Source organism: Bombina bombina, chromosome 3 (genome assembly GCF_027579735.1).
Source record: "Bombina bombina isolate aBomBom1 chromosome 3, aBomBom1.pri, whole genome shotgun sequence".
Lineage (NCBI taxonomy): Eukaryota > Metazoa > Chordata > Amphibia > Anura > Bombinatoridae > Bombina > Bombina bombina.
In genome coordinates, this window is record NC_069501.1 from 451,774,974 (window position 1) to 451,800,307 (window position 25,334).

Sequence of the window (25,334 nt, forward strand, 5' to 3'; positions counted from 1 at the left end):
GGAAAGTTGTTTAAAATTTTATTCTCTATTAGAATCATGAAATATTTTTTTTATGTCCCTTTAACCTCTTAACGACCAAGGACGTGCCAGGCACGCCCTACTTAAAGTTTCAGTTAATGACCAACTACGTGCTTGGCACGTCCTCTGGGGTTTCAAGCGGTGGAAGCGATCATGATCGCTTCCAGACGCTTCCAGGGTTTTGCAGCGAAGCTTCAATATTGACGCATCGCGCAATACCCTTTTTTCAGCAAACCGATGCAGAGACTCTGTGGCCCTCTCTGCATCGGCCAGTGATGGTGCCGATCGTTGGTGGCATGGGAGGGATCCGAGGGAGGCGGGTAGGCGGCCCATCACTGGTGAACTTCCTGCAAGTGTGGATATGGATCCTGTAGTGCGCACGAGCAGGCGGGGACATGCGAGGGCGTGCACGCTTCATTAACTAATACGGTGAAGGAGGGAGAGGAAGAGGGAAGGGGGAAAGAGTATTGTTGGGAAAGTGATAATGTTGGGAAAGGGATCTGGGAGGGGGAAAGAGTATTGAGGGGGGGCAGCTACACTACAGAAAAATTGTTTATTTTTTTGTATAAAAAAGGATTTTTTTTAGGAAACTGGGTACTGGCAGACTTTCTGCCAGTACTTAAGATGGCGGTGACAATTGTGAGGGGGCAAAGAGAGCTGTTTGAGGGGGGTCAGGGAGGGATCAGGGGGTGGGACGTGTCAGGTGTGAGGCTGATCTCTACACTTAAGCTAAAATTAACCCTACAAGCTACCTAATTAACCTCTTAACTGCTGGCATAATATAAGTGTGATGCGCAGTGGCAATTAGCAGCCTTCTAATTACCAAAAACCAATGCCAAAGCCATATATGTCTGCTATTTCTGAACAAAGGGGACCCCAGAGAAGCATTTACAACCATTTGTGCCACAATTACACAAGCTGTTTGTAAATAGCAACAAAATGTGATTATTTTCAAGGGGGGTAATTCTTTTCAATACCCATTGTGTGTGTGTGTGTATATATATATATATATATATATATATATATATATATATATATATATAAAAATACGATTTTTCATCTACTAAACTGCAAAGGGCTCCAATGCACTTATATATATGTCTATTATGTATACATATGTATTTATGTGTTTATATGTGTATAGATGTCTGTAAATACATATATATACACATATAAATACATATGTACACACACACACACACACACATATATATATATATATATATATATACTTATACATCTTTAGACATGTATATGTATGTATCTCTATGTTAAAGCCCTTTGCTTGCCATTTTTTCTAACATCTGAGACTGTTTGAGCCCTTATAATTTTTTTGTGCAATATTGTTTTGAATAGTGTTTATTAGATGGTGACTGTACTGTGTAATGTATTTTTGATGTGTTTTGTGACACTTTTTTGTTTCCCAAAACAGTTAACTAGAACTCTAAGGTTGTGCTAACCTGACACACAACTTCAATTGCGCTCAACTGATCGCATTTACTTTCAACTTGTAATACGAGCGAAAAACCCAACGCACGCATACAAAAGTAACAATCGGAAACCAGAATTAACATTTGATTACCAAATTTAAATGGATTTTCATTGTTATCAACATTCAATTGTCCAAAAACAAATGTCCACAGGACTATTCGTTCTACCCAATTAATTACACTTTCAGCACATTCGACCAAGAGTACGCCCCTGCTTTTCAACAAAAGATATCAAGAGACTGAAGAAAACTTGAAAAGAGAGTTAAATTAGAAAGTTATTTAAAATTGAATGCTGTATTTGAATCATTAAATATTTTTTGGGGGGTTTCATGTCCCTTTACCATGCTGATAATTATCAAATCATAGATTGCAGACAACCCTTACATTTGCTGAATATTTCCAAATTTTTGCATACTTTTCATATAGCATATATATAGTATTCTGGTTTTGAATATCTTGCATACTGGGAACGCTGAAATATATTTGGGGGTTGAAGGAAAAACACGCTTTACAAAACCTTAGTGCATATTGTTGTAAATATTCCATAAAAAGAAGCAAATGTTTATGGTTTCAGTATAAAAAAATAAAATACAATTGAAACAGAAAAATTAAATTGAAGATGAGCTTTTTTGTCTGAACTATTGTTCAGATTTTGCATGGAATTCATTATTAGGATCAAAGCTCGCCTGCCAACACTCAATAAAAACGGCATACCTGAAAGGGGAGCTTTGAGATGCTCAAAAGCCTTTATATTGCAATGTATTTATTAGTGCAATAAAACATATTACAATATGCCTTCTGCTTGCTTTCATAGTGCACTTTTTTACATAAAAATGAAGATAAATTGTTTATTTGTGATCTCGCTTTGAGAAGATCAAAAGGACAATCTGATCATTCTAAGGTGGTCAGGAACTTAAAGAGACACTAAAGTCAAAATTAAACTTTTATGATTCAGATAGAACATGTAATTTAAAAAAAATAAATCACTTTCTTTATTAAAATATGCAGTTTTTTATATGCACACTTTCTGAGGCATTGGGCAACAGTTCACAGTATATATGTATATGCATTTATAATTTGCTGATGTCTGTCACATGATACAGGAGGAGAGGAAAATAAAAGTAGCTGAATTTTGTCTGAAAAAATAATAATCTACTACTCATTAGAAATTCAGGCTAGGTGTTATTGCATTGTCATTTTATAATGTATCTGTTGATTCTGCAATTGAACTGTATTTAAGATTCTATAAAAAAATCTATCTTGCATATGAAACCAGGGCCGCCATCAGGGGGTGACAGGGGTGACTCCTGTCAGGGGCCCAATGGGCTAGGGGGGCCCCATGAGGCAAGAAGTTAAAACATTTTTTTTTTTTTTTTTTAAATTTTGGCAGCCACCAGTGGGTACTACAGCAGAGTGCTAATTGAGCATGGGAAATGTTATTACAAGGAGTAAAGTATTAGCATTTGAGAGGATTTCTGAGTGTGCACTAAACCACTATGCACAGTGTGAGATAGACTTGGCACTTTGTAGAGTGTGTGCCTGAGTCAACCGGCTGATCACTTTCATTTGCAGAGGAGGTAGGAATTACTTAGCAAATGTTTTTTATTTCTTTGTGCAATTTAAGATTGTAACTTCATTGTGGTAGTAGTTGTATGGTGGGGCCAGGGGTCCATAAAAACACATTTTTTTAGCAGCAGTGTATTTATGATTATTTGACAATGCTGTAGAAATTCTATATTTAAAACCATGCAGAAATGTTTCCTCCTCAATACACAAATTATATATATTGCATTCCAGTTTACTGCCCCTTTATGCAAGGACTTTTCAGATACAAGGAGGCATTTTATCTAAGATTTTTACATCTGCATAACATGTTATACTCTCAGACTAAGATTGCTCAGTGTTGGAAATGAGACAGGTTAACTTAAAACTGTTCAGTTTACTCTACAGCTGACTTAATTTTGAAATGCATACCAACAAGCATAAATCCTGCATTTAACCAGATCTAATGGTATGAGTACCCAAGCTTATGGTTCCACCAAGGCCATATAGAGTACAGCATTTTCAAAATCCACAAGTACAGCTGAAAGATGGGAACATTTGTACACTATATTTGAAGTGGTGCTCTTGGTTGGGGAAAATATCAAACAAACATATGTCAACCTTTTAAAAGTACTTTTCTTCATCTAGCCATCTACCCAGATCATTGATGTACAATTTTGAATTCACAGAATTATTTTTTTTGCACATTTATAAATATGATTCTTTAAAAAGTGATCTCTTAATTTCTGCATTTTTTTAATCATGCATGTCACACACTGTTGATTTAGGGGATGCAAGGTGCATACATTTTTCCTCCTGTGAGTGTATCTGTGGGTGTCTGTGCTTATGTCTTTGTGCTTTGGTTTGTGTCTCTATAAGTGTGTATGTATTTTTTTTCTGTTGGTATCTCTGTGAGGGTGGGTGTGTATGTCTTTGTGCATTTTCTGTGGATGTCTGTGAGGGTGTGTGCATATGTCTGAGCTTTTTCTATGGGCGTCTCTGTGAGGGTGGGCGTGTGTTTGTCTTTGTGTATTTTCTCTGGATGCCTCTGTGAGGGTGGGTGTGTATGTCTGTGTTTTCTGTGGATGTGTGTGTGTGTGTGTGTGTATGTATGTCTGTGTTTTCTGTGGATGTCTCTGTTAGGGTGTGTATTTTCTGTGGGTGTCTCTGTGAGGGTGTGTATGTCTTTGTGTGTTTTCTGTGGATGTCTCAGTGAGGGTGTGTATGTATGTCTTTATGTGTTTTCTGTGGGTGTCTCTGTGTGTGTGTGTGTGTGTATGTCTTTGTGTGTTTTCTGAGGCTGAATCTGTTGGTGTTTCCTTGGGTGTATGTGCAAGTTTGAGTTTGTGTGTGGGTGTCCATTGTCTGTTCCTTTTTAGGAAATTTTGACCTTACTACTGATTATTCACATCATTCTACAGACTTTGAGACTTATGAGACCTTTCCGGAAGTCCCCAATCTACCATTTAACCTTTAAATTATTGTTTAGGCAGTTCAGGGCCCTTCCTTTCAGCCACTGTAAAGCTGTTGTCATCATTTAGTTGGCATCTTCCTTTACAAAAAGATAATCAGAACTCCATATTTTGTTTTCTAAATCTCCTTTTTTTTTTACAAAACTGTAGTTTACCTCATTACTTGTCAGGGCAATGTAAACAAGTGTTAAGTGTCTGTGTCTGAGTTTCTTTGCGTGTTTGCTAGAGTGTCTGTATGTGAATCCTTATGTGTGAGTGTGTGTGTGTGTGTTTCAGTGTATGTTTCTACCTTTACAACATTTCCAAGTTTAAACAGACAATGAAGAATAAAGTGCATATACGTTTTAGTCACTTGGTCAAAAATTGCACATGTCATAGGAGGGGGGGGGGGGGGGGCCTGATCAATGGTTAAGTCAGGAGCCCCAAAATTTCTAGTGGCGGCCCTGCATGAAACTATTCTATATAAAAAATACCAACCAACCATCCCGAATATTGTGGGATTGTTATAAAATAGGAGTTCAGCCAGCTGTCCCTTACGCTGCCACTTCTGTTAGGGCAACTGCCCCTGACAGCCTCATCCTCACCCACAACATGCGCTAATTTTGCCCAACCCTGCACACGACACACACACCCAGAGCACCTTTGTAATCTCACCCTCCCATTGAACTGCTGCCCACTAAACAACCATGACCCACCCCCTACAAGTCCTCCCCACCTCGCTGTGGGGAATGTTGAGAGTATTTAACTATGTTGTTGTTTTTTCATGCAAATGTCAAGTTAAACCTGATGATTTTTTATTTCTGAGTCTGTATGTGTCATGAGATGCAGGACATATGCAGGACACAGCAATGATGGTACAACTCTATTTTATTACAGAGCACAGAAACATACATCTAGTCAGGTTGATTTCACTAACTAACTGCGACACAGACTACCGCACCTAAGCCCCGCCCCAAACTAGTGACATCACTTCCTGCTCTCATCACATCTTCCCCCTTTTCAAAGGGCGAAGCATACATTTAAATATAACAAATAACAGCGTATACAAAGAGCATACAACAACATTTTTGAACAGTATATAGCAAATTAGTTACAGAAAAATAAACAACATTAATTACATCCTGACTTGGACATCGGGGTAGACTACCCTAGTCCACAGTGACCATGGGATTATTCTGCCCATACTTCCAGTCACTGTGCTAGCTAAAGTCAGTCCCTATATCGGGCCGGAAGTTTCACCGCTTGATGTAACTTTGCATGAACTGTCCTCTGATACTGAAGAAGGTGAATAAGAGTCCGCTGGAGGCAAAGACATATCCCCGCTGTGATCTTGCTGAGGGGAAGGCACCTCTCTTAGAATAGGTGATCCCACCGGTGGTGGTACTGAGGCATCCAGTTCCAGACTCTCATGTACAGGCTGAAGATGTCTTCGGTTACGGCGTGTAACCGTCCCTCCATCAGTAAGGACTGCATAAGACCTTGGTTCTGGAGAGCGTCCAATTACCGTAGCAGGCGTCTTCCATTTCTTCTCATCATCCAGTTTAATTCTGACACTTTGCCCCGCATTTAGTTCCTGTAAGGGCCTGACAGAATGTCTCCTGTCGTAGAAGAAACGATAGCCCTTTTTGGCCTCTTCGTCCCTCCTAAGGACTTCGTCCCGAGGAACAGAGCCAGTCGGCTTGAAGACACCCACTGAGGGTAAAGTGGTGCGAATCTGGCGTCCTAGCATCAGCTGTGCCGGGCTAAACCCGGTGGCTTGAATGGGCATCGCCCTGTATGACAAGAGGGCTAGGTACAGCTCAGATTGCTTTAAAATGAACTTTGTTGTTTGAACTGCCCTTTCAGCCATTCCGTTGGCCTGCGGGTAATGTGGACTTGACGTGGAATGTACAAAGTCATATTCCCTGCTGAAAGCACTGAACTCTGTAGAAGCAAACTGCATGTCATTATCACTCACCAGCTCCATCGGAATGCCCCACTGGGCGAACAAGCTCTTCAGACTAATGATAACGGCTTGACTTGTGATATCATTCAAAGGTGCAATTTCCAAATACCTGGAATAGTAGTCGATCACAACAAGGAACTTTTTCCCGTGCAATTCACACAAATCAGCAGCTATTTTGTGCCACGGCCCCTCAGGCAGCGGAGTAGAAATCAAGGGCTCCCTTCTCTGAGTAGGCCGGCGTTCCCGGCAAAAGGCACATTTAGACACGTGATTTGCAATGTCTGAGCTGATCCCAGGCCACCACACAGCTGTAGCTGCCCTTTCTCTGCACTTTGTAATGCCTAAGTGGCCATCGTGAATCCTGTTTAACATCTCCTTCCTCATGCTGACAGGAATAACGATGCGGTCTTGGAACAGCACCAGCCCCTCCAGCTCTGTGAGCTGCGACCTCTCTGACTGGTAAGAACTTAAAGACATCCAGGCTGCCCGGCTCTTGGGCCAGCCTTCTTTTATGTATTTTATAACCTCTTGCAGATCTGTGTCCAAATATGTCTCTTTCTTTATTTCTTCCAGTTTCCTTGAAGAAATGGACTTTGAGGCCAGAACCGAATCAACATACACTTTCACATCAGGTTCGGTTGAGGATTCTTCAGCAGCAGCCAGCGGGAGCCTGGATAGTGTATCTGCCACAACCAGTTGTTTCCCCGGCACATGCACTGCCTGAACATTGAACCTGAGTAGTCTCATTAAAAGTCTCTGGCATCTTAAGGGTATTTTGTCGATATCATAAGAGTTGATTAGAGGGACTAGCGGTTTATGGTCAGTCTCCAGACTAAATTTCTCTAAACCCACTAGATAACGCTGAAAGCGCTCACAGGCCCAAACTGCAGCCAGACACTATTTCTCAATTTGAGCGTATTTTGACTCAGCAGCGGGAACAGTAGGCAATGGGCTGTAGTCTATTTCCATTTAACTGCAGGAGAGCAGCCCCCAACCCATAACTGCTTGCATCAGCACTGACCACAGTCTTTTTGGAAGGGTCGTAGAACCCCAGCACTGGGGCAGACCCCAGCAGGGACTTGGCCTGCATAAAAGATTTTTCTTGTGAAGGTCCCCAGACCCAGGCAACGTCTTTCTTTAGCAACTCTGTGATAGGGTGTAGAACTGTTGATAAATCTGGAAGAAACTTGCCCACATCATTTACAAGGCCGAATATCTGTCTCAGCTCATGTACATCAGAAGGACTTTTCATCTGTTCAATAGCACAAATTTTCTCAGGGTCTGGCTTGATGCCATCCCCATTGATGATATGCCCAAAGTAACATAATTCAGTTTTCCTAAAATGGCATTTTTCTTTATTTAACTTCAGCCCAGACTCTTTGATAGCCTGCAGCACACAACTTAAACGCTGATCATGCTCCTCCGCTGTAGACCCATACACTAGAATGTCATCCATGATGACTGCCGTGCCCACATGGTCACTTAGGAGAAAACTCATTTCCCTTTGAAAAATTTCTGGGGCAGAGGATATCCCGAAGGGGAGTCTGCAGAAGCAAAACCGACCTACCGGTGTAATAAAGGTAGTCAGTTTGGATCCAGGGGGATCTGCCAAAAGCCGCTAGAAGCGTCTAATGTAGGAAAGAACTCCGCCCCAGCCAACTTTGGAGCTATGTCTTCTAATGTCGGCAGCACAAATCTCTCTCTCTTCACTGCCTTATTCAACCTTTTCAGGTCCACACAGATGCGCACCTTTCCATTTTTCTTTGCAACAGGAACAATGGGGGCACACCAGTCAGTTGCTTCAACAACCTCTTCAATAACCCCATAGACTTCATGTGCATAAGCTCCTTCTCCACTTGAGGCATGAGCGGGAAAGGAATTCTACGGGGAGTAGAAGTAGTGTATGGGACTGCGTCACTTTTAAGTGCTATACGGACTGGCTTGCAATTCAGTAGGCCCAATTCACCAAACATCTCTTCAGAGATCTCATTCACTCTGGCCACTAGGCCCAAGTCACAGGCTGCTTTTCTGCTCAATAAATTGCTAACACACTGACCTCGAATCACATGCACCCACATAGTGAATTTCCTTTGCTTGTACTCACAGCTGGCCAGAAATTTCCCCGCACAATCAATGCGGCCACCAGGACTATGGATATTTCTAGTAACCTTCACCAGCTGGGGCTGTTGAGGCAGTTTCATAAATGCAGCGAGAGACATTACAGTGATATCTGCTCCTGTGTCAATCTTAAAATCAACTTTGCCTCCCATTACAGTAAAAGTAACCTTCCAATCTTCCTCTGAGCTTGGCCGTTCCACAACAGACCCCACAAAGGACACTTCCTGACCCTCCTGGTCACGGTCCACCTGCATCTCCTTAATGTATTCAGTTTTACACACCACTTCAAAATGGCCCATTCTGTTACATTTTCTGCATCTTTTATCTCTGGCCGGGCATATAACACTCTGAGATCATGGGCACGGTAGCACTGTGTGCATCGGGCATGCTGCACCCATCCACTTCTAGGTCTATCCATTATTTTAGATCTACCGCTCACACTGTGCCTTTCACTAGCAGGTTTCCTGTTCTGTTGCACTTCATCCACAATACTCTCAGACCTCAGATCAGCACTTTGCTTTTTCACCAGTTCACTCTGGCGGGCCATCCTAATAGCCCCATCTAATGTTAAAACTGTAGCTTCAGTGAGACTTCAGCATCTGCAATTCCAATAACTATACTGTCTCTGATTTGCTCTTCTTTAGCAACACCAAACTCACAGAATTCAGCTAGTTCATACAGGCTGCGCACAAATGACTCCACAGATTCTCCCACACGCTGATTACGTTTGTGAAAACAAGCTCTCTCATGAATCACATTTCTTTTGGGCACAAAGTGGGCACTGAGTTTATCCATAACTATATCAAAGTTAAATTCTTCCCCTTCTTGGAAAGTAAAAGCATTGAACACTGGCTCCACATCTTTCCCCATAGAGTATAAAAGAGAATTAACTTGTACTTCCCCACTCTCCTTGTTCAGCTTGGAAGCAATCCGGAAGCGCTGAAACCGCTGACGCCATGTGGGCCAAGCTGCAGGCTGAGAGAAGTCAAAAGGCTCAGGTGGGGTAAACTTTGACATTGTCATCGATCAGGAACAGAAGCGCAGGCCAGAACTTCTGACACCATGTCATGAGATGCAGGACATATGCAGGACACAGCAATGATGGTACAACTCTATTTTATTACAGAGCACAGAAACATACATCTACTAACTGCGACACAGACTACTGGACCTAAGCCCCGCCCCCAAACTAGTGACATCACTTCCTTCTCTCAACACAGTATGTATACAGTATAAAATGTTATAAAACAACGTATGAAATGTTTTATAATTGGAAGTATAACATTATTGCAGTATACATTCGTTATTTATTTTGCTGGAAATATGTCTGAAAAATGTGCTTTTTCACTTTCTCACTAGAAGACTTGGGTTAATAGTACTGTTATCTACTTTTCTGTGAACTAGTGTTTTCCCCAGTATCCATCACCTTGTTTATTTAGTCATTTGCTTGCATAAATGGTAATATAAATTTTGACTCCTAGCTACCAGCAAAAGAGGTAACAGCTTCCAGCCTGCCCGCTAAAGAGGTACCAGCCTCCAGCCTACCCAATACAGAGGTACCAGCCTTCAGCCTGCCAGCTACAGAGGTACCTGTCTCCAGCATGTGAGCTGCATAAGTATCTGTCTCTACCCGGCCAGCTACAGAGGTACCTGTCTCTAGCCTGCCAGCTACAGAGATACCAGCCTCCAGCCTGCCAGTTACAGAGGTACTTGGCTCCAGCCTGCCCACTTCAGAGGTACCAAGCTCCAGCCTGCCCACTACTGAGGTACCAAGCTCCAGCCTGCCTGCTACAAAGGTACCAGCCTCCAGCCTGCCCGCTGCAGAGGTACCAGCCTCCAGCCTGCCGCTACAGAGGTATCTGTCTCCAGCATGTGAGCTACAGAAGTATCTGTTTCCAGCATGCCCACTACAAAGGTACCAGACTCCAGCCTGCCCACTTCACAGCTACCAGCCTCAAGCCTGCCAGCTGCAGAGGTACCAGTCTCCAGCCTGCCCTCCAGCCTGGAGATAACTGTTGCAGACCTTCCAGAGGCACCTGCCACAGACTCAAAAGCCCTGTGTCAAGTTCAGTGAATCCTTACAGATCTGTCTGTTTTTCTGCTTAGTAATGGCTAAAAAGGGTAGCGGATCAGGAAAACACATTTCACTGTCCCCTTTCAGCTCACAGGAAACACCTAAGCCTGACACCTCAGTTCCAGAGCTTCACATTCCGAACACAGATCAGCCAGACATGACACAGCTCCTGCAGAACACAGTCACACCCAGGCCTCCCTAACCAATCCCACATTATATTAATCCCCATCCCTGTGTTCTACCCTGCACCATCCTGACCTGTATTTCTAAGACTTGGTCCCCATGAAGTTTGCAATATATATATAATTCTCCCACCAAGGATTTTAGTGTACAGCTAAATGATACTAGTTTTGTGAAAATCAATTAAACATAAATCCTCATCAGGCTTCCTAATTTCTGACCTGAAGGAATCCTAAAAAAGATGGGCATATAAAAGGACTAATATACTTACTCACCAGAGAAAGCACACATGTGTCAATAAACAGATGTGAGCATATTAACCTACAAAATAAACAGCAAATACTCCCATACACATGAATAAGTTTCAGCTAATAAAGTCTCAGTACAGTATACCTGTTTTATAAATATATGCACATTCTAGTCTGTTTTCAGATTAGGGTGTTTAGAAGGAAGAGTGAGATAAAAAAAATTAAACTAGTATTTACTTTGTTCACAGACACTGTCTATTTTATTATTTGGAACTAGTACTAAAGCCTGTGTACAAGGGCCATTTTTTGCAGTACAGCGGTCCCACCCCTTGCTCTCTCCCCCCTCTCTTTTGCTCTCTCTTCCCTCCTTTCTTTTGCTTTCTCTCCCCCCTCTCTTTTGCTTTCTCTCCCCCCTCTCCTTTGCTCTCTCTCTCCCCTCTTTTGCTCTCTCCCTCCTTTCTTTTGCTCTCTATCCCCCCTCTTTTGTTCTCTCCCCCCTCTTTGGCTCTCCTCCCCCCTCTTTGGCTCTCTCCCCCCCTCTTTGGCTCTCTCCCCTCTTTTGCTCTCTCCCCTCTTTTGCTCTCTCTCCTCTTTGGCTCTCTCTCCCCCCTCTTTGGCTATCTCCCCTCTTTTGCTCTCTCTCCTCTTTGGCTCTCTCTCTCCCCCCTCTTTGGCTCTCCCCCCCTTTGGCTCTCCCCCCCCTTTGGCTCTCTCCCCCCCTTTTGGCTCTCCCCCCCCTTTGGCTCTCCCCCCCCCTTTGGCTCTCTCTCCCCCCTCTTTGGCTCTCTCCCCTCTTTTGCTCTCTCTCCTCTTTGGCTCTCTTTCCTCTTTGGCTCTCTCTCTCCCCCCTCTTTGGCTCTCCCCTCCCCTTTGCCCCCTCCCTCTTTGGCTCTCCCCCCCTCTTTTGCTCTCTCTCTCCCCTCTTTGGCTCTCTCCCCCCTCTTTGGCTCTCTCCCCCCCTCTTTGGCTCTCCCTCCCCCTCTTTGGCTCTGCCCCCCCTCTTTGGCTCTCCCCCCCTCTTTGGCTCTGCCCCCCCTCTTTGGCTCTCTCTCCCCCCTCTTTGGCTCTCTCTCCCCCCTCTTTGGCTCTCTCTCTCCTTTTTGGCTCTTTTTCCTCTTTGGCTCTCCCCCCCCTTCTCTTTGTCTCTCCCCCCCTTCTCTTTGTATCTCCCCCCCCCCCTTCTCTTTGGCTCTCCCCCCCCTTCTCTTTGGCTCTCCCCCCCCTTCTCTTTGGCTCTCCCCCCCCTTCTCTTTGGCTCTCCCCCCCCTTCTTTTTGGCTCTCCCCCCCCTTCTCTTTGGCTCTCCCCCCCCTTCTCTTTGGCTCTCTCTCCCCCCCCTTCTCTTTGGCTCTCTCTCCCCCCTTCTCTTTGGCTCTCTCTCCCCCCTTTGGTTCTCCCCCCCCTCTCCTGCTCCTTCTCCCCCCTCTCCTGCTCCCTCTCTGGCTCTGTCTTGAAGTCTTCACATCGCGGGACCCCGCCCGGCCACGCCCCATCGTGGCGACACCTGCCCGGCCACGCCCACCGAGACGCCCGGCCACGCCCCATCGCGGCGGCGCCCGGCCACGCCCATCGCGACGCCCGGCCACGCCCCCATCGCAACGCTCCCGTTGGCCACAAACAGCTGTGAGGCCTGGGGAGCGTGTGGCCGCTTCTCACGCAGCACACCTCACAGCTGTTGAGTAGCTTGCGCTCCATATCTCTTGCCACAGGCTGTTTCAATCAGCTTACCTCGCGCTCCCCAGACCTCACAGCTGTTTGTGTACCTCGCGCTCCCTATCTCAAGGCCAAGTGTTTGTCTCTACTGCGCATGACGGCTTCAGACAAACACTTGGCCTTTTATAATATAGGATGTACCAATGTTATAACTGTCAACTGTCCATTTAAAGCCAATACAGAGCTGATATAATTTGCACCAGTAAGCTATGGCATTTTTCAGCCCCATCATTAATAAATATGGGTAGGGGAATTTATACTCCCACAGTGCCCATTGCCAATGTGCTATGGCACCATACCTCCATTCTACTTCCTTTATGGAAAAAGGTAGCACGCACACATGAATACTTTTTTCCTGCATATATGAGTGGTTTTAAACAGCACAAAGTGCATGTGCGGGGTAAAAGGTGCTTGCATGTTGCTTAATCCCATTGGGCAAGATTACAAGTAGCGCGTTACGACTTTTTTTGTGCGGAATGTAGACTTTTCGCAATCAATTTCCACTGCGCAGATATTACAAGTTTTGAAAAATCACAATTGCGCGTGTGCATTTGACTTTTACGTAACAATCCTTTCCGTGCTCGAAGAGCTGTTGTTTACAGTTTTCTGTAACATAAAAGTTTCATGAAACACTTCAAAAATACATTACAAATTACAACTATACTCATATTAACACTGTCTAATAAAAATTGCTTAAAAAAACAATATTTCACACAAAAGTTATAAGGGTTGAAAGATACGAGATCGTGGGTGTTAGAAAAAAAAAAAACAGAAGCAGGGATTTTAACTTGACATACATACACTTACATAGAGAAACATGCATTTATATGTATAGAGATATGTTTAACTATGGAGAAAATGAGAAGATTTTACATTACAATCTTGGCCTCGATCCGATATACAGCGTCGCCCGCAGAAGCCGGTGACGCCAAATTTTGCGCGGTTTTGGTATCCTATATACGGCGTAACTTAGAAGTTACGCGCGTATATTTCTGCCTTCGCCCGTCGTTTTTTGGCCCATAGACTGACATACAAAACACGCGCAGTTTGGTATCCAATATACGGCGTAAGGACTTACGCGCGCAGATTTCAGAAAATCTACTCCATTCTCATCTCGCCACAAATTGAAGGCGCAGCAACCCTTGCACTGACTTAGAAACCAACGTAACTCTCTGAAGGCCTAACAAGTGCATGCTTAACAACATACATATAAGCAGCTTGATCACAAATAGTTAACCTCTTCAAAGCATTTATTATTCCTGCCCCTGCAAGTTTGTCAAACCAATCACAAAGGGGTGCATCATGGGGCACAAGGGGTAATCATGGGGCACAAGGGGTGCTGGAAGCCCTACAATCCCCTGTTGTTCTGTCTACACATGCTGATTCTATAGTTGCTGCTGAGTTCCATGGTGATGGTGCTGCCCCTGCTGCAGCTGGGCATCGAATTACATACTGCGGATTTCCACTGCATGTAAGTGAAACTACTACATCCCACCCCCATTCCCTTAACCACCCTAATTACTGAAACTATATCATTAGTTCAATTCATGTTTTGGTCACTATGATTTATTGACTATCATTTCGAGGAATGAAAATGGATGTTTATACCTTATGTTCACACCTTCTGTAAAAACATTATTATTTAGATATATATACCCATGTGCAGGGATAGGCAAGGTGTCCTTCACTAAAAGCCTTGGCTCGTGCCTATCCCTGCACATGGGTCAATTTCTATTGGATGGGAGAAACCTTGATTTACATCTTAAAAGTGAATATCACTATGTGTACCCTTCATACACAACTATGTGATGTGGTTTAGAGAACATGAATATGTCATAAACATGATGATATTACCTTTTCTGGGCCATTTCCACACAGGCCTTATTTTATTTTTCAAAAATATTAGTGTACTAAAACACCCCTCACATGGATGTGGATGACAATTATATGGTAAATAACAGAGGACAAGATTTAGGATGAAATATAACAATATATATTTTTTTTTTAAGCTTCTTTGATGAGGGGGCTGAGGTGCCTGGAGTGGCTCTCCTGCCTCTCCTGGGTTGTGTGGATTCAGAGGATTCTGCAGGAGTGCTGGCCACAGATGAGAGGCTGGAGGCAATGTCCTGCTGGTGTGTGAAATGCTCCACCAACACACCCAACAGTTGGTTTTGTTCCCGCCATCTGTTGTCAGTCTGCAGCTGCATATCCGAAATAACTCTCAGCATCTGAGATTGGTTCTGGACGATACCACTTAAAGATGCTGTCATGTCCCGTTGCAGCTCAATGGAATGCTGTAGTAAAGTCTGTTGGCTCCTGTAAAACCTGCGTTGGTCTCTCTGCATTCTCTCGCAGGTTGATGTGAGCCTCTCGCAGGTTGATGTTTGCCTCCTCTGGAGGGCAATGTATTTGTCGCCCAGGGCAGAAGTCAGAGGATCTAAAGGCTGTTCACCAGCAGGGATTCTAGGCGCAGGTTCACCTCTAGCTGCTGTTGCATCTGGAACAATGTCAGCTGTTGCTTCAGGAGGAACAATGATGGCTGGTGCCTCAGGAGGAACAATGATGGCTGGTGCCTCAGGAGGAACAATGATGGCTGGTGCCTCAGGAGGAACAATGATGGCTGGTGCCTCAGGAGGAACTACCACAGCTATATGCTCCTCTTCATATGCTGGAGCTCTTCCAAGGGAAGCGGATGGTGGAGCTCTCTGGGTGGACTGATAGTCCCATTGATGACTGGTGTGCGACCACTCAGCCTGACCAGTTTGTATGTCCTGGTGGTAAAAGTCCTGACTGGCCTGATATTGTGAGGGGGACATCTACCCTTTGGAGATGCCTTGGCTGCCCCTCATAACCAAAAGAATAGTCTTCCGGCCAGGGCTCCTCTTCAAAACTTGGTGGCATGACGTATGGGTCCTCAACAGAGGCAATCCAACCCACCTCATGCCTGGGAGCATAATGTTGAGGGATTCTCTGGCCTGGTAGTTGTGGTGGAGCCATTCTCTGGCCTGGTGGTTGTGGTGGAGGCATGCCCGTTTGCACCCTGGTGACAGGAGGTTCTGTGGAGGAGTCAAATGATGAGAGGTATTAGTACAATCATATATATATCCATGTGGGCATACAATGTACATTGATACATGCTAGGGCCTATACTCATTCTCATGTCAAACTCTATAACATGCATGTGCACATTGTGATTTGTGATATGAGGGATTTGAATATGCAAAGTATACATGTATGTGTTTCATACAATAGTTCTGTGTACATATCAGTGATGGCGAAAATGTGTTCTTTAAGTGACACTATGGTCACACAATTTCCTTTAGCCTGATGTAGGCACATAATGTGCTTTCTTGAGCTAAAAGTATTGCGATGGCTATAGTGTCCATTTACTGAAAACTCTACATGTGGCTTGTGGCCTGTGTTACTCCGAGACATGTTAGTATTTAACTATTCCACCTCATATCCTGAATTTCAATGTGTTAAGTAGCATTAAATGGACATTAAACCCATTTTGATTCTTTCATGATTCAGCTAGAGCATGCAATTTTAAACAACTTTGTAATTTACTTCCATTAGCTAATTTGCTTAATTCTCTTGATATTCTTAGCTGAAAAGCATATCTAGATAGGCTCAGAAGCTGCTGATTGGTGGTTGCACATCAATGCCTCATGCGATTGTCTCACTCATGTGCATTGATATTTAATAAACAAAGAATAACAAAATAATGAAGCAAATTAGATAATAGAAGTAAATTGGGATGTTGTTTAAAACTGTATTCTCTATCTGAATAATGACATAAAAAGCTTTGGTTTAATGTCCCTTTAATGTGAAATCTAATTGTAGATGTTTTTGTTAGTAGGCCAAATACCATGCTCCTCATTGTGTACATGAATGTGTGACATTAAAGGATGTTATATCTCAAATACATATAATACTGGTGTGTGGGATGTTACTCACCAGCATGCTGTGCTGATGTTGCAGTCCCTGAGTCACGAGCCCCTGGAAGTCCACGGACTGCTGTGACGCTCAGAGACCTCCGAATGATCTCCTGCCACTCATTATATTCCGCCTCCTGGGGAGGACCACCGCCTGATCCCCTCTGGTGCATGGCTACTTGGCACATTTTCTCCTTGACCCGCCTCTTGCAATCATTCCACCTTTTCTTTAGCCCATCCACATTCCTCCTCTGCTGCGCCACGCTATTGACTGCCTCCTCGACCCTCAGCCATGCATCTTTACGCCTTCGGACAACTCCTTTGCCCTTCTCTTGGCCAAAGAGGGCAGTGTGGTTCTCCATGACGGCCTGGACTAGCGCGAGGTTTTCTGCAAAAGTGAAGTTGGGGCACCTCATGCGCTCCTCATCCTGGGCCGCCTGGCTCCCTCCCTGGGATGTCCCTGGTGTGGGTTCCTCCCAATCCTCTCCCTCCTCCCCCCTTCTATCTCCATGTGCACCCTCTATCCCTCTTCTAAATGTGTGCCTGGCCTTGGGGCAGCCCCACTCCCATCCTCCCTTCTAGCTTTCCCTCTCCCCACTCCACTCACTCCCTGACGGGGACCCTGCTGCTCCTCCTGTCCATAATCCTCTCCCTGCAACTCCCCTTCCCTCCTCCCCCCCGCCCTAGCTCTCCCTGCCATCCTCAAACTACACACACTCACACACTCACACTCACTCCCACTTCAATCACACACAATCACAACGAAACACTCAGCCTATCACACTGTAAAAGATAAATAAAATGTGCGAGGTGTTAGAAAAAAAAGTGTTGTGTATTTTGTATATGTGTGTATGCAAAATGTGTGCAATATGTAAAAAAAAAAAGTGTTAGTAAATGTACAGGCTTAACAATCCAAAAATCCGACCTAACTAACTTAATGAAATGCTCCTCTCTCACTACTCTTACCACTAATCTCTACTCACTGTAGTGTGCTGTAGCTCCAAGAACCAACCAAACACACTAAAGAAAATTTCCGCTGCGCATGGGTTTATGTATGAATTTTGAATGGCGTAATTACCTGTCGCATCTTTTAGAACTGGCCGTTGTTTTTTTACGATTCGTAGGCTAATTTGCATAAAACTACACTTTATTGAGACTTTACGTGAACAAAATACTGACGTAAGTACTTGCAACGACTAAAATGTGTATTTGCGCACATTTTAGTTGATCGCCGGTTTTTGCTACTTACGCCAGTTTAGCATCTGACGGCGCAGTATATTGGATAGGTTGAGTTCGAGTTGCGAGGTGAAATTACGGGCGGCGCGGGTTCTCTCGCTTGCGCCAAAAACTACGACCTATATCGGATCGCGCCCCTTATGCACATTAAACAAATATCTCAAAGGGATTTTCAAAGACATATTTGCATATAGATCTCGAGATATCTAGACATATATATCAATACAGGTATACCCCGCTCATACAGCGGGTTAGGGACCGGAGCCCCGCTGTAAAGTGAAAACCGCCTTAAAGTGAAACAAGGCAGTTTTAGCTTTCTTTTCACTTGCCAGTGTGTTTAAAAACTTAAAAACATGTTTTAATTAACTTATATTAGGTGTGCAATAGCGCTAAGTTTAGTTTAACACTCGCACAGCACAGTATTCAATAAATACTGTACCTGTAAAATAGTGACAATCACTGTAGTACAATTTGCCAGAGTATAGCACTGAGACACAGATTGCACTGTAATGCTGTAAACAGAGTGAACTAAGCATAATAAAATGGTGCCAGTCACTTTTCTTGCAATCTCACGAAGATTACAGCACTGTTTTAAAATCCTTGGATGTTGAACTTCAGCTCCACAAAGCGTTGTATTAGCGAAGCGCTGTAAAGTGAAGCGCTGTAAAGTGAGGTATACCTGTATATATTCATATACATAATATAATATACATATCTCACTATAAATAGATATATCAGTCCAAAAATCATCACATATGTAGAAAATTATTTATTTATAAATAAATAGAACATATTCCGCTGCGAAAACATTTTCGCAATAGGAAATATTCGCATTTTCATGTACACTTTTCAAGAAAAATACATCAAGGGCTTTGCGCAACATATTAGGGTTTTTGTGTGTTTTATTTTTTCTATTTGTCTTCCCTATTGACTTCTATGGGGAATTCGTGAACACGCACGCAATTTTGCAACTTGTAATAGCTGCGCAACCCCAATAGTAAATAAAAGAAAAAATGCAAGTGTTTTTTTTGCAACTGATTTGTATATTGATACCTGGCAAAAATTAAATAGAAACAAGCAAATATGTGTGTGTATGTAAAGAGATAGACAGACAGGTATAAATACATAGGCAGACAGACTGACAGATATATACATACATACATACATAGACAGACAGACAAACTGACAGATAGATAGATAAATAAGATAGATAGATATAAATACCCTGCTCATGCAAAAATAACTAATCTCTGATATTATTTGTCAGAAATGTGCACAAATTATATAAAAGTACATCAGACTTTAATGTCTGATGAAAATATATATCTGTGCCTATGACCAATTGTCTACCTAGATCTTGGGGCAGAAAAGAATAAAGTCTGTTCTGTTGTCTTTTGTTCATTCTCTGAGTTTTACTGTCGCAATTATATTTTCTATTGTCTAAATCACTGTAACTATTTTTGTAAATTAAATCTTCTATGTAATCAGTTATGACTTTGTGCTCTAATTACACCTACAATGTACTGAGGAGATGCATTGTATTTCATAACAGAAATCAGTAATCACTGGTGTTAGAACAGCAGTGTCTTTAATAAGAAAAAAATCTCCTGTATTTCGCATAAGAAATGTCTATTCTACTTACCTTGTCTAGCAGCGTTCTGCTATTATAACATTCTGTCTCATTTACTATCCTTGTTCTTGGTCCATGCTGCCACCCTGGAGAAAGGAAAAGAGTTGATGCTTTCTAAATGAAAATCTGATTTAGTTCTAATTAAGAAAGGTATATAAGGTTCTGCATTTTAGATTTTTATTGTTAATATTACATTAAAAAAAAGAAATAGTATGTAGCAGTAGTCTGGAAATCACAAGTCTGCAGCTGCATTCAAAAGACTTTTAAAGGGACATATATTATGATGGTTAAAATATGTTTAACCCCCCCCAAGAAACTGCTTCAGTCTTCTTTTTTTTATGCTGAGCTTATGCTGAGCATGTCTTGCACAAACCTGGTGTAATAGACCATTTTCACAGCAGACATTTTGGCATGAAATAGTAGGACAAATACAGGTGTTAGCAATGACATTAGGGGAGGTGACACTAAATACTTGCTACTTTAGCCTATAGAAGCTGTTTTTACAGATTCCCCCCCCCCCCTAGTTATTTAGCCCCTTAGTGACCAGACCGTTTTTTAATTTTCTTACCGTTAGGGACCAGGGCTGTTTTTACATTTCTGCAGTGTTTGTGTTTAGCTATAATTTTCCTCTTACTCACTGTACCCACATATATTATATACAGTTTTTCTCGCCTTTAAATGGACTTTCTAAAGATACCATTATTTGCATCATATCTTATAACTGACTATAAAAAATTATAAAATATGATGAAAAAATTGACAAAAACACACCTTTTCTAACTTTGACCCCCAATATCTGTTGCACATCCAAAACCACCAAAAAACACCCATGCTAAATAGTTTCTAAATTTTGTCCTGAGTTTATAAATACCCAATGTTTACATGATCTTTGCTTTTTTTGCAAGTTATAGGTCAATAAGTACAAGTAGCACTTTGCTATTTCCAAACCTTTTTTATTTAAATATTAGCGATAGTTACATTGTAACACTGATATCTGTCAGGAATCCCTGAATAACACTTCACATGTGTATATTTTTTTTAGTAGACAACCCAAAGTATTAATCTGGGTCCATTTTGGTATATTTCATGCCACCTTCTCACCGCCAAATGCGATCAAATAAAAAAAAAACGTTAACTTTTTCACAAACTTTAGGTTTCTCACTGAAATTATTAACAAACAGCTTTTGCAATTATGGGACAAATGCTTGTAAATGCTTCTCTGGGATACCCTTTGTTCAGAAATAGCAGACATATATGGCTTTGGCATTGCTTTTTGGTAATTAGAAGGCTGTTAAATGCCGCTGCGCATCTTTGTGACCGCTGCTTCATAACTGGTGTTTCTGGCGAGCCTGCAGGCTCGTAAGAAACACGGGGCATCAAGCTCCATACGGAGCTTGATACATATGCCCCATAGGGGTAGATTTGTTAAAGGTTGAGCAGACATGATTCAATGTAGTCCACATTTAATATTGCACAAGCATTTCTTGTGAAATGCTTGTGCAATGCCGCCCCTGAACACTCGTGACCAATCGGCCGCTAGCAGGTGGTGTCAATCATTCCGATCGGATCGGGATGATTTCAGTCCGCCACCTATGACCGCTGCTTCTTAACTTCCATTTCGATGGGCGTAGAAAGCAGCATCCGCTGCTTAATAAATCTACCCCATAGCGAGAAGGTGTCCTCCAAAAGGAAGAGAAGAGAAAAAATGAGCCAACAAAATGGGAGGTGACAGCCAAGCCTATAAACCAGAAGCAGATAGGAACTTTCCTTTAACCTGGAAGAGGCAGTGCCATGAGTTGGTTTAGTTAGGGTGGGATGTCCGACTGGCTCAGTAACCATATTCATAGGTGTTTAATTTAGAAATATCTCAGATTCCTGGCAAATCAATGTGGACCTGAAACTTAGATTTACTGGGAGTCACTAGAGAGTATTGCAGAGAAGCTGATCTGTTCTGACCTGAATGCTTGAGGCAAACAAGCAAAAATCACAGCAGGTGATCTTCAGGATATAAAATACAATACTTTTGTACATTTCAAATTCAGTTAGACAGATCCTCACAATATGCTTGCACTTGTAAAATACGTTAAATGTTTTTACTGCATTGCTGATACTTTTTTAAGTTTAAACAATCTGCTATTGTGATAGCACACATGCATCCTTTACTTGTTTATTAAGACACAAATACATGATTGATTCCTGTACATATTGTCATTAGGGTGATAATATTGCATACTAATATAATAATTTTGGAATTATGATAAACATATATATGATGATAACCTGGTGACATCATTAGTGTGACTTGTTGCACTTGACATTTTTGTTTGCAAATGAAATAGGATAGCAATATGATGTTTATGGTATTAATTTTTTTGTAATTGGCCACCAGGTTCAAATCTTGCTTCTCATTTCTCTCTAATTAAGATTTGCACATCTGATGCTGTCAATGGAGAAAAACGCCCTAACTTCCTACTCACGCGCAAACCCGATCACATATTCTCAAGTGCGCTAACCCACATGAAAATATGAATATTTCACATTCCAATGTTCTTCACATAGAAGAATATGTTCTATTTATTCATACATTAATATTTCTACCTATATCTGAAGGTATTTTGTTAACATATATACTATACCTATATATATATATATATATATATATATATATATACAGATATATAGGAAAATACATTTGCCTTCCACTTGTAATCTGGCCCTATATCAGGTAACCTGAGCAATATTACTCATGCAAGGTTAGAAAACAGAAGGACGCGTTTCGGCTCATGCCTTCATCAAGACCTAGAAGTAACTTCAGAACATATTTTACTGTGTCTGTAAACATGGATCTATGGTAATATATTGCTGCACATGCACTGAATTCCTGATGTGTTAATGTATTTAAATAACTACTCCTCTAGAAGTTTTTTTTTAAATTATGGCCAAATTACACTATGTCAAAAACAATTTACTTGACAAAATATGATATAACATTTTAAATTGAAATAAGAAAATCTGTGAATTTTTATGGCTTTCCCAGCTGCCGGTCAAATTTAAATTGACCCTTGTGCAGTTGATTTCCTTTCTCTGAAAAAGTCACAATTTTTATAAAGAAATGATGAATTGTCCCAAACCCCACCCTTATGTGCTCGATTTATCAAGCTTGGGCGGACAGGGGCACATATGCGCTCCTCTCCGCCCCAGCTCGTCTCTGGCGGGCAGCAATCTGCTGCTGGAATTTAAGATTGCACGCAAGTGCTAAATCCCGCCACTGCCCGCGCACAGCCAATCTCGTAAGGGCAGGAGCTGTCAATCTCCCTGGTCGGACGAGACAGGGGAGATTGCAATTCTCCACCTAAAAGGTGGAGAAGAGTCTCTTGACCGCTGCTTGATAAATACTGACTGCAGGTTCTCTTGTGAAAACCTGCAGTCGTAGGCGGACGAAGGGCTTGATAAATCGAGCCCTATATGGCCACTTTTTACTAGGTTAAAATATATTATTGCATAAAACAAAGTTTATGGTAAAGCTTTTTCTATTTTGAAGCTAACATAAAGCTCATCTCTGGTACATACAGTAGTCTGATTTGACTCCAAGGGGCCTATTTATTAATGTGCGAGCAGACATGATACGATGTAGCGTATCATGTCCACCGCACATCGATAAATGCAGACAGCATATTCTGTCAGCATTTATCATTGCACCAGCAGTTCTTGTGAATTGCTTGTGCAATGCCGCCCCCTGCAGATTCGTGGCCAATCGGCCGCTAGGAGGGGTGTCAATCAGCCCGATCGTATAGGATCGGGCGGATTGATGTCCGTGGCCTCAGAGCATGTAGACAATTTATGGAGCAGTGGTCTTTAGACCGCTGCCTCATAACTGCTTTCTCCGACGAGCCTGTAGGGGCATCAAGCTCCATTCGGAGCGTGATAATTCGGCCCCCAAGTGTACAACAAAATAAAAATTCAGCATAGGAATCTGTTTTACAAAATGATTATTTCTCTCCTGGAAGATACTTTTTAACCGCTTTATACTTCAATTGTCATTCCCATTGTGTATGGGTGAGGTTATTAAAAGGGACATTTAAAATTAAACTTTCATGATTCAGATAGAGCATGTCTTTTTAAAACACATTGAATTAACTTTTATTATCAAATTTACTCTGTTCACTTGTATCCTTTTTTGAAAAGCATATACACATATCCTCAGCAGCAGCAATATGCTACTGGGAACTAGCTGGTGATTGGTGGCTACACACATTTGCCTCTTGTCTTTGGCTCGCAAGATGTGTTCAGCTAGACTCCAGTAGTGCATTGCTGCCCTAAAGCTGACTTTTACTATGCGTTAACCCCTTTGAAGAGGTTAAACTCACAGTTAAAGGGACAGTCTAGTCCAAAAAAAAACTTTCATGATTCAGATAGGGCATGTAATTTTAAACAATTTTCCAATTTACTTTTATCACCAATTTTTCTTTGTTCTCTTGGTATTCTTAGTTGAAAGCTTAACCTAGGAGCTTCATATGCTAATTTCTTAGACCTTGAAGGCCGCCTCTTAAGAATGCATTTTAACAGGTTTTTCACCACTAGAGGGTGTTAGTTAATGTTTTTCATATAGATAACACAGTGCTCGTGCACGTGAAGTTACCTGGGAGCCATCACTGATTGGCTAAACTGCAAGTCTATCAAATATAACTGTGTTGGTTATGCAAAACTAGGGAATGGGTAAACAAGGGATTATCTATCTTTTAAAACAATAACAATTCTGGTGTAGACTGTCCCTTTAAAGCATGCAAATAAAAACCTCATCCTCAGGGACCAATTGCAAGCTGGCTGATAATTGCTTATACCTTATTGCTAGACTATTACACAGCACCGGGAGCATGAAAACAAAAATGAATAGTATGATTTTTTTAAACAAAACTGTTATAGATTTTGGAATGATGTATTTTAGATGCAACAAAATGTATTTTAATGACCTTCTAAGGTTAAAGGGACAGTGTACTGTAAAATTGTTTTCCCGTAATGTGTTTCCAATGACCTGTTATACCAGCTGCAGAGTTTAAAATGTATGGGGAATTGTTCCTTTACGTTTATTTTTTGCATATATTAAATAGCTGATTCTGCTAATTGAAAGCACAACCCCTATACAATAATTTGAGCTTGTAGGAAGAGCAGATTTCATTATCTTATCTGTCCAATTAATTACACAAACTTCTCCTTATCTTATTTATCACTGTTTACTCAAAGTCCAATACATAGAGGCAGGGCCACCATTATCAGTTGTGTGTTCCTGAGCAAGACAAATTTAAGGGGTAACAGCGTAGCCCCCTTATTTCTTTCCCCCTGTATTCCCTGTCCCATGTATGGCCCATCCATGTCCCAACATTTAGTGTGTCCTATATAAAGAACAACACTATATATTACACCTCTTGATACCATAAACACTTCTTCATAAACTAAATACAGGCTGTACATTGTACTCTCTAATAATCTTACCACTGACAGTCTGCCGCCCCCCCCCCACCAAAGATCCATGGCAGGTGCTCCTTTCATCCTGCCCAAAAGGATGGCCTGCAAAGAAAGAACAATGGAAACTTAACCTTTTAGTACCTCTCGTTCACAGCCCCTCACTAGGAGCATTGTTTAATCTAAACCTTTTTGTTTACATTCGGCTAGATTACGAGTTGTGCGTTAGGGTAAAAAAGCAGCGTTAAGAGGTCCTAACACTGCTTTTTCACTA